This window comes from Triticum aestivum, chromosome 1A (genome assembly GCF_018294505.1).
Source record: "Triticum aestivum cultivar Chinese Spring chromosome 1A, IWGSC CS RefSeq v2.1, whole genome shotgun sequence".
Taxonomy (NCBI): domain Eukaryota; kingdom Viridiplantae; phylum Streptophyta; class Magnoliopsida; order Poales; family Poaceae; genus Triticum; species Triticum aestivum.
This window is the reverse complement of record NC_057794.1, coordinates 294,211,383-294,228,729: the sequence shown is the minus strand read 5'-3', so window position 1 is coordinate 294,228,729 and position 17,347 is coordinate 294,211,383.

The window sequence follows — 17,347 nt, the reverse complement described above, 5'->3', positions numbered from 1 at the left end:
TCTATTTTTAGCACTTAAAAATGTAGTTTCATAGGAGCATAAAAGTGCAGTCAATGTGATTCTCAGAAAAGAAACTGCAAGTTTCAGTTTCAGATAACAAACTGCAAGTTCAGTTTGAGATAAGAAACTGCAACTTTTAGAGGCAGAGCATTTATATTAACACGACCTTTTCAAACAGGGTTAACATCATGTTGGAAGTTTTATTCATGGTCAAAAATGGAACTACCAGCCAGTTAACATCATGCTGATCAACATTCATGCATAGCACATCTTCATATGATGCGCTGTCAAAATTCCCACACAATGTCGAGTGTGCGAAACACAGAGAAAACGAGGGACGAAGTTTTGGCAAGTGTTGGACGTAGTTTTGGGCTGCCCCGTCTAGACTTCCTTTTTTAACATACGCAGCCCACGACCTCGGATGGGAGGTCCATAGGCCTGTTTGTATTTTCTTAGGGACGTCATGTATCGACTGGCCTATGGACCTCCCATCCGAGGTTTTATTTTTGGCAGCCCAATTTATGTATTTTTTTGAAGGAAACGCAGAGGTCTGTTCTATTTTTCTATATAAGAATAGGAACGCCAGGTCCAATTTATGTTTCCCTTCTAACTATATTATATATATTTAAATTATTTTATATGTTATTATATATTATTTTTATTGTCATCATATATTTAACAGATACTTTCATATGTAAGAAAACAATATCCCACATCTTATTAACTTATAAAAATAATTTCTTAACAAATAAAATCCTGGATTGTTTTGGCACGAAAATCCTAGTGATTGTGTACAAAAGCTTGGTAAGATTTAAGGACGAATGTAATAATATCACTTATTATTTAAATATATTTATAACAAAATGCTCAGCCCTTTTTATTTTATGATAACATTGCTGGCCCAACCCAACATTATAATTAGAATCATCCCAGCAAAATTGTGTATTTCGAGAAAGTGCAAATGGCCTGTTATCGTATGAAAGTGCAAATATTTTAGATAAGAAACTCCAAGGGAACTGAGATATTTCATACTAGAAACTTCCGTGTGCAGCGACAAGCTATTATGGGCTCTAGCATAGTTGAGTAAGTTTCATGACCTCTTCCAGTGGTAGGCTAGCAGATGTAGGGGATGTAGGTTGGTACTGTCTACCCGGGGTTAGAGCTAATGTTTCTGAAAGACTATGTCTCGGTCATCCGTTTCTCAAACACCCGGTAGTGCGAGAAATCCAACGGAGGAGATAGAGTCTTGTGGGGAAAAGTGCGCAAACCTCTGCAGAGTGTAAAATCTAATCATGGTTAGCCGTGTCCCCGGTTATGGACATCTTGAGTATCTAGTACTTGGATTATCATATGTATCTCATCACTCTAATTTAATATTGTTGGGTTGATAATTACTTTTAATTGGGATTGAGTTGGAGGAACCTTCTCAATGATGTTTCAACTATCATGATAGTTAAATAAAATCTATTCCTTCGTTGTATGGAAAAATTGGCTTTTCGCAAAACTTTAACCATAGAGCCTTTCCACCAGCCAAATATGCATGTAGTGATAGCATTATTCAGTTCTTGCTCTACTGTGTTATTTTGCCAGCATATTCCATGTGCTGACCCGTTTTCGGGCTGCAACGTATTATGTTGCAGACTTTTTAGACGAGGAGTAAGGTTCGTTAGGTCGTTGCCGTGCAGCTCAGCTATGCCGTTGGAGTTGATGGACTCGCTTTATCTTCCAAGCTTTCTGCTGTTATCGTATTAGATGGTCTTAAGCCAAATTTATTGTAATAAGTTCTCTTTTGAGACATTCGATGTAATAAGTGTGTGATTGCTACTCCGTTATAAATCCTTCGAGTACAGTGTGAGTTAGCATTGCCGATCTAGGGATGACACTGAAGCACAGAGACTTGACCGTTTGAGGTCGGGTCGCTACAAGAACGAACCAGGAAATCAGTCTATAGGGCTTTATCACTCTCACTTAGCCATAGGAGCTTTATAAAAGGAAGGTAGGCGCAGCCCGTGGTGTTCAGAAGACCGTACGAGGGGCTATATAAGCACCTGATCGGCAGAAAAGCCGATCCATCGCATGCTGCATTGGTTATGTCATTATGCAGGAGAAATCCTTAAAGATTTTACAACCTCTCGAATAGCTGACCAGCTCTCGCTGTATCATGACAGTCAATTTTCGGCTTTCTCTACTGAGGTGCTCGTCCGGAAGAACCGTGACACAATCGCAGTAGTTCTCCCTGTGCCGCCTTAACCGATATAGCAGAACGTAAGGCAGCAAAACATGGGAGCCGGGCAAACCCAACAGTTGACCCAAGACATGATTCGAAGCTGACACATATAATGCTATAAGTTCGGGGCGCCGAACTTCCATGAAGGTGTTCGGACTTTATTGCCGTATTATGGGTAAAGCGAAGCCCCTGGCATATTTAAAGCATATCGCGGTGTACGGATGCCACTTGATAAAAGAATTTCAACAAGAAATAACAGCAAATAAGCGTTATATAAATCCACATGTTGTATTTGAATAGTACATCAATGCGTGTGAGTACAGGTAATGTGGTAAAAAAGAAATATGACTATGGAACCTGCTGAGACCAGGGGGAAGAAGCTGTGTGCAGATCCGGAGTATAGTCGGATGGTCATCGCGGGGAATATCTAAGGATTCCCTTGCGCGTTTCGAGCTGCTTCCATATCACCAGTCCTGGTCTGCGAAAGTTAAACCTGCAAAAAAATGTAAGAAATGCTTGTGTGCCGCAGAGCGGTTGAGCCGCGGTATGTGGCCTGTCCTGGCTTTCTCCGGAGTGTTTAATTGAGCTTTGTACGAGCCGGGCTATCCTGCCGCGAAGTATTTCGAAGTCCTTTAGCGGTGTCTGGGAGTCAGGCCATCGATTCGAGCTTCGGTTGGAAGGTGCTACTTGTAGCTTCTGCTGTTAAAGCAAGGGTATACTCCTTGGTGCCGAGGGAAAGTTCGGCCTTGCCATTAACCATGATGACGTCGCGCGGACCGGGCATCTTGAGCTTATGGTAGGCATAATGTGGTACTGCGTTGAATCGAGCGAACGCGGTTCGTCCGAGCAGTGCCTAATAATCACTGCGAAAGGGGACGATGTCGAAGATTAACTCTTCGGCACGGTAATTGTCTGGTGATCCGAAGACTACCTCAAGGGCGATGGAGCCTGTATAGTAGGCCTCCACACCTGGTATAATACCGCTGAAGGTGGTTTTAGTGGGCTTGATCACCGAATGATCGATGCCCATCTTGTGCACTGTGTCCTGGTAAAGCAGGTTTAGACTGCTGCCTCCGTCCATAAGGACTCACGTGAGGTGGAACCCGTCAATTATTGGGTCGAGGACTAGTGCGGCTGGATTGCCCTGATTAGTATTAACCGGACGATCCGTGCGGTTGAAGGCGATCGGCCCTAGTTTAAATTGTGGGACGACTGGTTCCGTTAAGTCGACATCCCTAAGGCTGTGCGTCCGGTCCGGGTTGGGAGTGTAGGTGCCATTTACCACGTTCACCGTTTGGATTTGCGGGGGAAATTTCTTTTGCTCTCCTGTACTCGGTGATCTGGGCTCCTCGTCGCCATCATCGCTTTGAGACCCCTTATCTTTGTTTTTGGCACCTGACCTTCCGGCTTGTTTGAAGACCCAACATTCTCTGTTGGTATGATTGGCTGGTGTTCCTGGGGTGCCATGAATTTGGCATGGGCAGTCGAGTATGTGGTCCAGACTGGAAGGGCCCGAATTGTCATTTGTGAGTGGCCCGTCCCGCTGACTGGATGTAGAGCCCTTAAATGCGGCATTGATTGCCGTATCTTCGGCATTGCCACCATTTTTGCGGCGCTTGTGCTTTTTGCATCGGGGTTTGCCGTTGCTATCTCTGGCTTTTGATGTGCTAGGGTTGCTTGCTGTGTTGTTGCTACGGGCCAACCAGCTATCTTCGCCCGTGCAAAAGCGGGTCATGAGTGTCGTGAGGGCTGCCATGGATTTTGGCTTCTCTTGGCCAAGATGTCGGGCGAGCCACTCGTCACAGATGTTATGTTTAAAGGACGCTAGGGCCTCGACATCCGGACAGTCGACAATTTGGTTCTTTTTAATTAGGAACCGAGTCCAGAATTTCCTGGCTGACTCTCCGGGCTTCTTTGTTATGTGACTTAAATCGTCAGCATGCAGTGGCCGTACATAAGTGCCCTGGAAGTTGTCCAGGAATGCATCTGCCAGGTTCTCCCAGCTTCCGATGGAGTTTGCCGGCAAGCTATTCAGCCAATGCCGAGCCGGCCCTTTGAGCTTTAGCAGGAGATACTTGATGGCGTGTAGATCATCCCCGCGGGCCATGTGAATGTGGAGGAAGAAATCCTCTATCCATAGCGCGGGGTCTATGGTGCCGTCATATGATTCAATGTTTACGGGTTTAGACCCTTCTGGGAATTCATGATTCATTACTTCATCAGTGAAGCATAGGGGGTGTGCGGCGCCTCTGTGCCGGGCTATATCACGAGGCAGTGCATACGAGTCTTGTCTGCTGTGTTCGTCCCGGCCGGATTTTCTTTTAGTATATCCGGCGTGATGGTTGTCGTCGCGTGTTGGGGCACGCCCCGGTGATCCGTAGATTGATCTTTTATGTCCCGATTTGTTTTCCAGTACTTCTCGCAGATCCTATGTGTTACCCTGGGACTTGGTATTTTTGTTTGACTGGCGACGGGGTCAGTCTGGACTTCGGGCTGATATGCCGCTTTGTCTCGGCCACGAGGTGGCCGGTCAGCCGCATCATGCACTCGTGGTGTAGGCTTTAATGCTTCCTCCTCAAGTTGGGTTAGCAACCTGCGCTTTGGGTAACTTTTGGTTGGGCGCTCGAGTCCGTTATCCTCGGCTGCCAGTACCTCAGTCCATCTATCCTCTAGCAAATCTTGATCAGCTTGAAGCTGCTGTTGCTTTTTCTTCAGGCTTTTTGCTGTGGATATAAGCCGGCACTTGAAGCACTCCTGTTCGACGGCATCCTCAGGCACGATAAATTCTTCGTCGCCAAGGCTCACCTCGTCATCAGAGAGGGGCATGTAATTGTCATCCTCTGATTCTCCGTCTGCCGCTTGTTCCTTGGGGCTAGCTTGCCCATCCTCCCGCTCGAAGTCTGGCTGGAGGTGATTGTCTTCGTCTTCGGCACTGTCCGCAGCGTTATTGTCTCTTGTGCTGGTATCGCTGCTTTTTCTATGGCGGGGCTTAGAGCGGCGCCGATGACGCCGGTGCTTAAATTGCTTCTCGAGGGGATTATCCTCTGTTGCCTTATTGCCATCGCTTTCTTTGGGGGTGTCCACCATGTATATATTATATGATGAGGTGGCTATCCAGCGCCCCGTGGGAGGTGGTTCCTGTTCTTCTCCTGCATCGTCGTCCATACCGTCGATATCTTCGGAGCCGAAATCAAGCATGTCGGTTAAGTCGTCGATAGTGGCTATTAAGTGGGTGGTGGGGGGTGACGAATCTCTTCGTCGTTTGCTTCCGACTCGAGCCGGACATAGTTCGGCCAAGGGTCTCCTGACAAGGAGAGATACCTTAATGAATTTAGCACGTCGCCGAAGGGCGAGTGCTGAAAGATATCCGCAGAGGTGAACTCCATGATCGGTGCCCAATCAGATTTGATAGGCACGTACGCAGGCGGTTCGGAGCCTGTGGCTGGGGACGAATCCAAGGGTTCGGCAACACAGGTCTCACAGGAGGTGAAGTTAGTATTCGGCTCTATCGCCGCTGGGTGTGCGGCCTCCGTGGTGGGGTCCATCCACCCGTCCTCGGACGGCACGATCTGCACCAGTTTGAGGGTCGGAGTAGCCACAGGTGTGATCTCCTGAACACGGTCCGGCGGCAGAGCTAAGTCATGCTCGTCACGTCTGTGCGGTGCACCTGACATGGGCTCGAATCCGTCAAAGATCAAGTCTCCACGGATGTCGGTAGTATAGTTCAAGCTTCCAAACCTGACCTGATGGACAGGGGCGTAGTTATCGATCTGCTCCAGATGGCCAAGCGAGTTGGCCCGTAGTACGAAGCCGCCGAATACGAAGATCTGTCCGGGACAAAAACCTCACCCTGGACCGCATCGTTGCCGATGATCGAAGGAGCCATCAAGCCTTATGGTGACGACACAGTGGAACTCTCAATGAAAGCACCAATGTCAGTGTCAAAACCGGCGGATCTCGGGTAGGGGGTCCCGAACTGTGCGTCTAAGGCGGATGGTAACAGGAGGCGGGGGACACAATGTTTACCCAGGTTCGGGCCCTCTCGATGGAGGTAATACCCTACGTCCTGCTTGATTGATCTTGATGATATGAGTATTACAAGAGTTGGTCTACCACGAGATCGTAGAGGCTAAACCCTAGAAGCTAGCCTATGATTATGATTGTTGTTGTCCTACGGACTAAACCCTCCGGTTTATATAGACACCGGAGGGGGCTAGGGTTACACAGAGTCGGTTACAAGGGAGGATATCTACATATCCGAACTGCCACGAGGTCTTTAATCTTCTATCTTCATAGTCCAACAGTCCGGCCGAAGAATATAGTCCGGCTGTCCGAGGACCCCCTAATCCTGGACTCGCTCAGTGTGTTCTCTCACTTCGCCCATAAGGCCCATAACTTCACTGAGGATGCCCGAAACTCCTTTTGGTGACCCAATAAGTACCCGGTACCCTCTGAAACACTTCCGTGTCCAAATACTATCATCCTATATATCAATCTTCACATCTCGACCATTTCGAGACTCCTCGTCATGTCCATGATCTCATCCGGGACTCCGAACAACATTCGCTCACCAAATCATATAACTCATATAACATTATATTGTTAATGAACGTTAAGCGTGCGGACCCTATGGGTTCGAGAACTATGTAGACATGACCGAGACACCCCTCCGGTAAATAACCAATAGCGGAACCTGGATGCCCCTATTGGCTCCTACATATTCTACGAAGATCTTTATCAGTCGAACCGTTATGACAACATACGTAATTCCCTTTGTCCATCAGTATGTTGCTTGCCCGAGATTCGATCGTTTGTATCTTCATACCTAGTTCAATCTCGTTACCGGCAAGTCTCTTTACTCGTTCCGTAATACATCATCTTGTAACTAACTCAGTAGTCATTTGCTTGCAAGGCTTCTTATGATGTGTATTACAGAGAGGGCCCAGAGATACCTCTCCAATACTCAGAGTGACAAATCCTAATTTTGATCTATCCCAACTCAACAAACACCTTCGAAGATACCTATAGAGCATCTTTATGATCACCCTGTTACGTTGTGACATTTGATAGCACACAAGGTATTCCTCCGGTATCCGGGAGTTGCATAATCACATAGTGGAAGGAATATGTATTTCACATGAAGAAATCCGTAGCAATAAACTGAATGATCAATATGCTAAGCAAATGGATGGGTCTTGTCCATCACATCATTCCCCTAATGATGTGATCCCATTATCAAATGACAACACATTTCTACGGTTAGGAAACCTTAACCATCTTTGATCAATGAACTAGTCTAGTAGAGGCTTACTAAGGACAGGATATTTGTTTATGTATTCACACATGTATTTAAGTTTCCGATCAATACAATTCTAGCATGAATAATAAACATTTATCATGATTTAGGAAATATAATAATAACCATTTTATTATTGCCTCTAGGGCATATTTCCATCAGTTTCCCACTTGCACTAGAGTCAATAATTTAGTTCACATCGCCATGTGATTAACACCCATAGTTCACATCGCCATGTGACCAACACCCTGAGAGTTTACTAGAGTCAATAATCTAGGTCACATCGCCATGTGATTAACACCCATAGTTCACATCGGCATGCGACCAACACCCAAAGAGTTTACTAGAGTCAATAATCTAGTTCACATCGCCATGTGATTAACACCCAAAGAGTACTAAGGTGTGATCATGTTTTGTTTGTGAGAGAAATTTAGTCAACGGGTCGGTCATATTCAGATCCGTATGTATTTTGCAAATTTCTATGTCTACAATACTCTGCATGAACCTACTCTAGCTAATTGGTCCCACTTTCAATACGTATCCAGATTGAGACTTAGAGTCTTCTGGATCGGTGTCAAAGCTTGCATCGACATAACCCTTTACGGCGAACTCTTTACCACCTTGTTACTTCTTGAGCTTGCGTTGGTTTTTCCCTTGGAAGAGGAAAGGGTGATGCAACAAAGTAGAGATAACTATTTCCCTCAGTTAGAGAACCAAGGTATCAATCCAGTAGGAGGTACAAGCAAGTCTCCAATCTATGCACCTTCACAAACAATAAAACACTTGCACCCAACGCGATAAAGTGGTTGTCAATCCCTTCACGGTCAATTGCAAAGGTGAGATCTGATAGAGATAGGTATAAATGATTGCTAAAACATAAAACAAAATAAAAGTAAATCAATTGCACAAATATATTTTTGGTATTTTGGGTTTATAGATCTGAAAATATATGATGGAAAATAGTCCCGGGGGCCATAGGTTTCACCAGAGGCTTCTCTCATGAAGGCAAATAATACGGTGTGTGAACAAATTACTGTCGTGCAATTGGTAGAAAAGCGCAAAGTTATGACGATATCCAAGGCAATGATTATCCATATAGGCATCATGTCTGTGTCAAGTAGACCGACTCCTGCCTGCATCTACTACTATTACTCCACACATCGACTGCTATCCAGCATGCATCTAGAGTATTAAGTTCATAAAGAACGGAATAACGCCTTAAGTAAGATGACATGATGTAGAGGGATAAACTCAAGCAATATGATGAAAACCCCATCTTTTTATCCTTGATGGCAACAATACAACACGTGCCTCGCTATCCCTACTTTGTCACTGGGTGAGGACACCGCAAGATTTAACCCAAAACTAAGCACCTCTCCCATTGCAAGAAATACCAATCTAATTGGCCAAACCTAATCGATAATTCGAAGAGAAATAAAAAGATATCAAATCATGCATATAAGAATTCAGAGAAGATTCAAATAATATTCATAGATAATCTGATCATAAAACCACAATTCATCGGATCTCGATGAACACACTGCAAAAGAAGATTACATCGGATAGATCTCCAAGAACATCGAGGAGAACATGGTATTGAAGAACATGGAGAGAGAAGAAGCCATCTAGCTACTAGCTATGGACCCGTAGGTCTGAGGTAAACTACTCATGCTTCATCGGAAGGTCAATAGGGTTGATGTAGATGCCCTCCGTGATCGAATACCCTCCGACAGGTCACCGGAAAAGGCCCAAGAAGTGATCTCACGGGAATAGAAGGTTGCGGCAACAGAAAAGTATTTTTGTGGCCTGTTCTGAGGGTTTGGGAATATATGTGAATTTGAAGGATGAAGAAGTAGGCCAGTGGACTCCCGAGGGGGCCACAAGCCAGGGGCGCGCCCCTACGGCTTGCCGCCGCCTCGTGGGTCTTCTGACTTGAACTCCAAGTCTCGTAGGTGTCTTCTGGTCCAAGAAAAATTATCACGAAAGTTTTATTCCGTTTGGACTCCGGTTGATATTCCTTTTGTGCGAAACTCAAAAACAAGGAAAAAACAGAAACTGGCACTAGGCTCTACGTTAATAGGTTAGTCCCAAAAATAATATAAAATAGCATATTAATGCATAAAACATCCAAAACAGATAATGTAATTGCATGGAACAATAAAAAATTATAGATATGATGGGGACGTATCAAGCATCCCCAAGCTTAATTCCTACTTGTCCTCGTGTAGGTAAATGATAAAAACAAAATTTATGATGTGGAATGCTACCTAACATATTTATCCATGTAATTTTCTTTATTGTGGCACGAATATTCAGATCCATAAGTTTCAAAACAAAAGTTTAATATGGACATAAAAACAATAATACTTCAAGAATACTAACAAAGCAATCATGTCTTCTCAAAATAACATGGCCAAAGAGAGTTATCCCTACAAAATCATATAGTATGGCTATGCTCCATCTTCATCACACAAAGTATTAAATCATGCACAACCCCGATGACAAGCCAAGAAATTGTTTCATACTTTTGATGTTCTCAAACTGTTTCAACTTTCACGCAGTACATGAGCGTGAGCCATGGATATAGCACTATAGGTGGAATAGAATATGGTGGTTGTGGAGAAGACTAAAAAAGAAGAAGGAGATAGTCTCACATCAACTAGGAGTATCAATGGGCTATGGCGATGCCCATCAATAGACATCAATGTGAGTGAGTAGGGATTGCCATGCAACGGATACACTCGAGCTATAAGTGTATGCAAGCCCAAAAAGAAACTAAGTGGGTGTGCATCCAACGCTTGCTCACAAAGACCTAGGGAAATTTGAGGAAGCCCATCACTGGAATATACAAGCCAAGTTCTATAATGAAAAATTCCCACTAGTGTATGAAGGTGACAAAATAGGAGACTCTCTATCATGAAGATCACGGTGCTATTTCAAAGCACAAGTGTGGAAAAAGGATAGTATCATTGTCCCTTCTCTCTTTTCTCTAATTTTTTTGGTGGGCTTCTTTGGCCTCTTTTATTTTTTTGTGGGCTTCTTTGGCCTCTTTTAGTTTTTTTTGTAAAGTCCGGAGACTCAGCCCAACTTGTGAGGGAATCATAGCTCCCTTCATCCTTTCCTCACATGGGACAATGCTCTAATAATGATGATCATCACACTTTAATTTACTTACAACTCAAGAGTTACAACTCGATACTAGAACAAATATATGACTCTATATGAATGCCTCCGGCGGTATACCGGGATGTGCAATGACTCAAGAGTGACATGTATAGAAAAATATGAATGGTGGCTTTGCCACAAATACGATGTCAACTACATGATCATGCAAAGCAATATGACAATGATGAAATGTGTCATAATAAATGTAACAGTGGAAGTTGCATGGCAATATATCTCGGAATGGCTATGGAAATGCCATAATAGGTAGGTATGGTGGCTGTTTTGAGGAAGGTGATGGTGGATTTAATGTACCAGCGAAAGTTGCGCGGTACTAGAGAGGCTAGCAATGGTGGAAGGGTGAGAGTGCGTTTAATCCATGGACTCAACATTAGTCATAAAGAACTCACGTACTTATTGCAAAAATTTATTAGTTATTGAAACAGATTAATATACGCATGCTCCTAGGCAGATAGATTGGTACGAAAAGACCATCGCTCGTCCTCGACCGCCACTCATAAGGAAGACAATCAATAAATAAATCATGCTCTGACTTCATCACATAACAGTTCACCATATGTGCATGCTACGGGAATCACAAACTTTAAGACAAGTATTTCTACCAATCCACAATTACTCACTAGCATGACTCTAATATTAACATCTTTATATCTCAAAGCAATCATAAGGAATCAAACTTCTCATAGTATTCAATGCACTTTATATGAAATTATTTATTATATCCCTCTTGGATGCCCATCATATTAGGACTAAATTCATAACCAAAGAAAATTACCATGATGTTTAGAGAGACTCTCGAAATAATATAAGTGAAGCAAGAGAGTTCAACAATTTCTATAAAATAAAGTCACCGTTGTGCTCTAAAAAGATATAAGTGAAGTACTAGAGCAAAATTGCCTAGCTCAAAAGATATAAGTGAAGCACACAGAATATTCTAATAAATCACTATTCATGTGTGTCCCTCTCAAAAGATGTGTACAGAAAGGATGATTGCGGCAAACTAAAAATCAAAGACTCATATCGTACAAGACGCTCCAAGCAAAACACATATCATGTGGTGATTAAAAATATAGCCTCAAGTAAATTTACCGATGGATGAAGATGAAAGAGGGGATGACTTACGGGGCATACCTAAGCTTAGGCTCTTGGTTTTCCTTGAATATTACCTTGGGGTGCCTTGGGCATCCCCATTCTTAGGCTCTTGCCACTCCTTATTCCATATTTCATCAAAACTTTACCCAAAACCTGAAAACTTCACAACACAATACTCATGAGATCCGTTAGTATAATAAAATAAATCAGCACTTTTGGTACTGTTGTGAACTCATTATGTATTTATATTGGTGTAATATATACTATATTCAAACTTCTCCATGGTTCATACCCCCCGATACTACCCACAGATTCACCAAAATAAGCAAACAACACATAGAGAACAGAATCTGTCAAAAACAGAATAGTTTGTAGTAATCTATAAACCTCGAATAGCTCTTTAACTCCAAAAATTCTGAAAAAAATAGGAAAATAGAGTCAATTTTTATATAAATATTGTGAAAAAAGAATCAGTATTTTATAGAGCTTCTGTTAAAAATGAAAATTATTTTACTGGGGGCAAAAGTTTCTGTTTTTCGGCAAGATCAAATCAACTATCACCATAAGCCATCCCAAAGGTCTTACTTGGCACAAACAATAATAAAAACATGAAAGCACATCTAACCAGAGGCTAGATGAAAAATTTATAGAAAAGAAGAACCAAAAAAGCAAAATCAAAAATAAAATTGGGTTGCCTCCCAACAAGCGGTATTGTTTAACGCCCCTAGCTAGGCATAATGCAATAGATCTAGGTATTGTCATCTTGGGTATGCTTTTCCATAGATGTATTCTCATCGGGAGGTTTTGAAAAGACAACTTTAAACACATTATCCATAGAAATTTTGACATCATTAAGCTGCCCCTCTATGTATCCCCTTTGGTTTCCGGCTACAATCCAAGAATATCGTTGATTAACATCATTAAAAACTTGCCGGATCATATCTAAAACGGGGATTTTATTTTTGAGGTTTTCATCAAAATTTTGGTTATTTCCAAAAAATGTCTCAAAGAGTAGTCACTATTGTAAAGAATCTCATCTATCACCGGTTTTTCACGGCTCATACCATAATGATCAAAAATTTCCCTAGCTTCCCGTACTATGTGATCAAATTCATTCTTGAGAACTCGGGTAGCTATTTTTTAGCCTTAGGATCTTTTATCACGGGTAGCTCATAAAACAATCTTTGCAAAGTAGGATGAGTACGAATTAATCTATGCTCAAATTTCAAAACTAACACCGAAATAGCTTCCGTGTAAGTTTTAGTTCTTTGGAGTATGGGAGCATCATCAAGAGGCAAATTGCCTACACAATTGAAAAATTCTTGTATATGTTCTTTCCCCATAAAATTCCCTTGTCCAAAAATGAAAGTTTCAACATCCAGATTTCCTGAACGTCCAATTTTAGGACTCAGGCCATCATCGGTTTCTGCCATGCCAAAGTCACTCATAATGATGAGTTCAAGCGAACAGAAGATCGGGAGGAAGAAGAGCGAATAAAAAGGCAATATTTTTGTGTGTTTTTTTCTTCTGAAAATTGTTTTAGAAGTGGGGGATGGGAAAACATGGCAAATAATGTAATGCAAGAGATGAGAGTTTATGATGGGTACTTGGTAGGCTTGATGTAGACCTCCCCGTCAACGGCGCCAGAAATTCTTCATGCTACTTCTTGAGCTTGCATTGGTCTTTCGCTTGAAGAGGAAAGGGTGATGCAGCAATGTAGAGATAAGTATTTCGCTCAGTTGGAGAACCAAGGTATCAATCCAGTAGGAGGTAGAAGGAAGTCTCCAATCTATGCACCTACACAAACAATCAAACACTTGCATCCAACGCGATAAAGGGGTTGTCAATCCCTTCACGGTCAATTGCAAAGGTGAGATCTGATAGAGATAGGTATACAAGATTGCTAAAACATAAAATAAAATAAAAGTAAATAAATTGCAGCAAGATATTTTTGGTATTTTTGGTTTATAGATCTGAAAATATATGATCAAAAATAGTCCCGGGGGCCATAGGTTTCACCAAAGGCTTCTCTCGTGCAGGCAAATAATACGGTGGGTAACAAATTACTGTCGAGCAATTGATAGAAAAGCGCAAAGTTATGACGATATCCAAGGCGTTGATTATGCATATAGGCATCACGTCCGTGTCAAGTAGACTGACTCCTGCCTGCATCTACTACTATTACTTGACCGCTATCCAGCATGCATCTAGAGTATTAAGTTCATAAAGAACGGAGTAATGCCTTAAGTAAGATGACATGATGTAGAGGGATAAACTCAAGCAACATGATGAAAAACCCATCTTTTTATCCTTGATGGTAACAATACAATACATGCCTCGCTACCCCTACTTTGTCACTAGGTGAGGACACCGCAAGATTGAACCCAAAACTAAGCACCTCTCCCATTGCAAGAAATACCAATCTAGTTGGCCAAACCAAACCGATAATTCGAAGAGAAATACAAATATATCAAATCATGCATATGAGAATTCAGAGAAGATTCAAATAACGTTCATAGATAATCTGATCATAACTCCACAATTCATCGGATCTCGACAAACACACCCTAAAAGAAGATTACATCGGATAGATCTCCAAGAATATCGAGGAGAACATGGTATTGAAGAACATGGAGAGAGAAGAAGCCATCTAGCTACGAATAAGAGTGACATTACCATCTAGCTAAGGAATGCAATTTTTGACGTCCATTTGCCAAATTTCATAATTATAAAATGCGGAAATTGCTAACACGAATAAGAGTGACTTAAGCATCGCTACAGGTGAGAAGGTCTCATCGTAGTGAACCCCTTGAACTTATCAAAAACCTTTTGTGACAACTCGAGATTTGTAGATGGTGACATTACCATCAGCGTCTGTCTTCTTCTTGAAAATCCATTTATTCTCAATAGCTTGCCGGCCATCGGGCAAGTCAACCAAAGTCCACACTTTGTTCTCATACATGGATCCTATCTCAGATTTCATGACCTCAAGCCATCTGTCGGAATCTGGGCTCAACAGAGCTTGTTCATTGTTCATAGGTTCACCTTGGTTTAATAACATGAATTGGAGGGCAGGATTACCGTACCACTCTGGTGCGGATCGTGCTCTGGTTGACCTACGAGGTTCATTAGCAACTTGATCTGAAGTTTCATGATCTTTATCATTTCCTTCCTCTCTAGTTGGTGTAGGCATCACGGGAACAGATTTCTCTGATGTGCTACTCCTATTCAAGAGAAGGTACAACTACCTCATCAAGTTCTACTTTCCTCCCACTCACTTCTTTCGAGAGAAACTCCTTCTCTAGAAATGATCCATTCTTAGCAACAGAGATCTTGCCTTCGGATATGTGCTAGAAGGTGTACCCAATTGTTTCCTTAGGGTATCCTATGAAGATGCACTTCTCCGATTTGGGTTCGAGCTTATCAGGCTGAAGCCTTTTGACATAAGTGTCACAACCCCAAACTTTAAGAAACGATAGCTTAGGTTTATTGTCAAACCACAGTTCATACGATGTCGTCTCAACAGATTTAGACGGTGCCCTATTTAACGTGAATGCAGCTGTCTCTAATACATAACCCCAAAATGATAGTGGTAAATTGGTAAGAGACATCATAGATCACACCATATCCAATAAAGTGTGGTTACGATGTTCGGACACACCATTACGCTATGGTGTTCCAGGTGGCGTGAGTTGTGAAACAATCCCACATTGTTTTAAATGAAGGCCAAACTCGTAACTCAAATATTCGCCTCCGCGATCAGATCGTAGAAACTTTATTTTCTTGTTACCATGATTCTCCACTTCAGTATGAAATTCTTTGAACTTTTCAAATGTTTCAGACTTGTGTTACCCAAACCTACACAAATCATCTATGAAGGTTAGAAAATAATGATACCCACCACGTGCTTCAACACTCATCGGACCACATACATCGGTATGTATTATTTCCAATAAGTCAGTAGCTCACTCCAATGTTCCAGAGAATGGAGTTTTAGTCATCTTGCCCATGAGGCATGGTTCGCAAGTATCAAATGATTCATAATCAAGTGATTCCAAAAATCCATCCGCAAGGAGTTTCTTCATGCTCTTTACACCAGTATGACCTAAACGGCATTCCCACAAGTATGTTGCACTACCATTATCAACTTTGCATATTTTGGCATCAATATTATGAATATGTGTATCACTAGAATAGAGATTCAATAAACCATTCACATTGGGTGTATGACCATAGAAAGTTCTATTCATGTAAACAGAACAACAATTATTCTTTGACGTAAATCAATAACCGTATTGAATAAACATGATCTAATCATATTTATGCTCAACGCAAACACCAAATAACATTTATTTAGGTTCAACACTAATCCTGTAGGTAGAGGGAGTGTGTGATGGTGATCGTATCAACCTTGGTATCACTTCCAACACACATCGTCACCTCGTCCTTAACTAGTCTCTGTTTATTCTGCAACTCCGTATCAGTGCAACAAACCCTGGGTCTATTGCCCAGACTATGCACAGACACGAGAATAGGATTGAGACACCAACCCAAGTCAGAGTGCAAGAAACCAAGATCTTCGAAGGACCAAAGTCAAGTGAAAGAAGCAAGATGCCACCAGGAGAAAACCCTCCCTTGCCGGGCTGGCGAGCTCAGCGAGGGCGGGGTCACTCCTGGAAGAGAGCATCCAAGGCGTCCCGGTAGGGCCTGCCGAGACCCATGAAGGCAAAACCACCTCACTAACTACCCCGCCATGACCCACGTCGTCGATCAGTGCGGTTTCAAGCCACAAAGTGACTAAGTGGCAGCCATTCACCACATGGCGGCCTTTCTCTACAGGAAACACCTACGAACGACACCCGTCCTGCTACGTGTCAAGCGAGCAGGTGCGGAGCTGGCGATACAAGCCCGACAAGGCTTGCTGGGCAACCAATGACGTGACGTTAAGCCGTGCATTTAATGCACCCTGTCAGCCTGCAGAGTTAGGTTTGATAGCATTGTTTGCACCACAAAAAAATACACTTTCATGATGATACGTGTTTGTCACAGTAGGTCGCGTTTTCTGTCATGCATGTACATCCATGACAAATTTATGATAGAATCAAGATAGTCATACATGTGATGTCGTAGAAGTGTTCCATGACATGGCCAAAATTATCATCACGGAAGAGTCCACTTCCATGACGATAAATCGTGCGTCACAGAAGTGCTTTCGTCAAGGGTGACCGACACGTGGCATCCACCTTAACGGAACACCGTTAAGCTATCGGGTCGGATTTTGGATCTGATAACCCGTTAACAGCCACGACCAATGCCGATTTTCCACGTGTAAAATTCTCATTGGCTGACGGATCCACGCGTCAGCTCCGCGTTGGCACAGGTGTCACTCATCCAATGGTCAAGATGGGCCTATGATATGTTGACACGTGGACTGGCCCAAAAGTGGCCCACAAAGTTTAAATGGGCCGGCCCAACCGAAGGCCCATAAGATTTAGTGGACCATAATGGGCCGGCCCAGCTAAAGGCCCACAAAATTTAGCGGACCATAA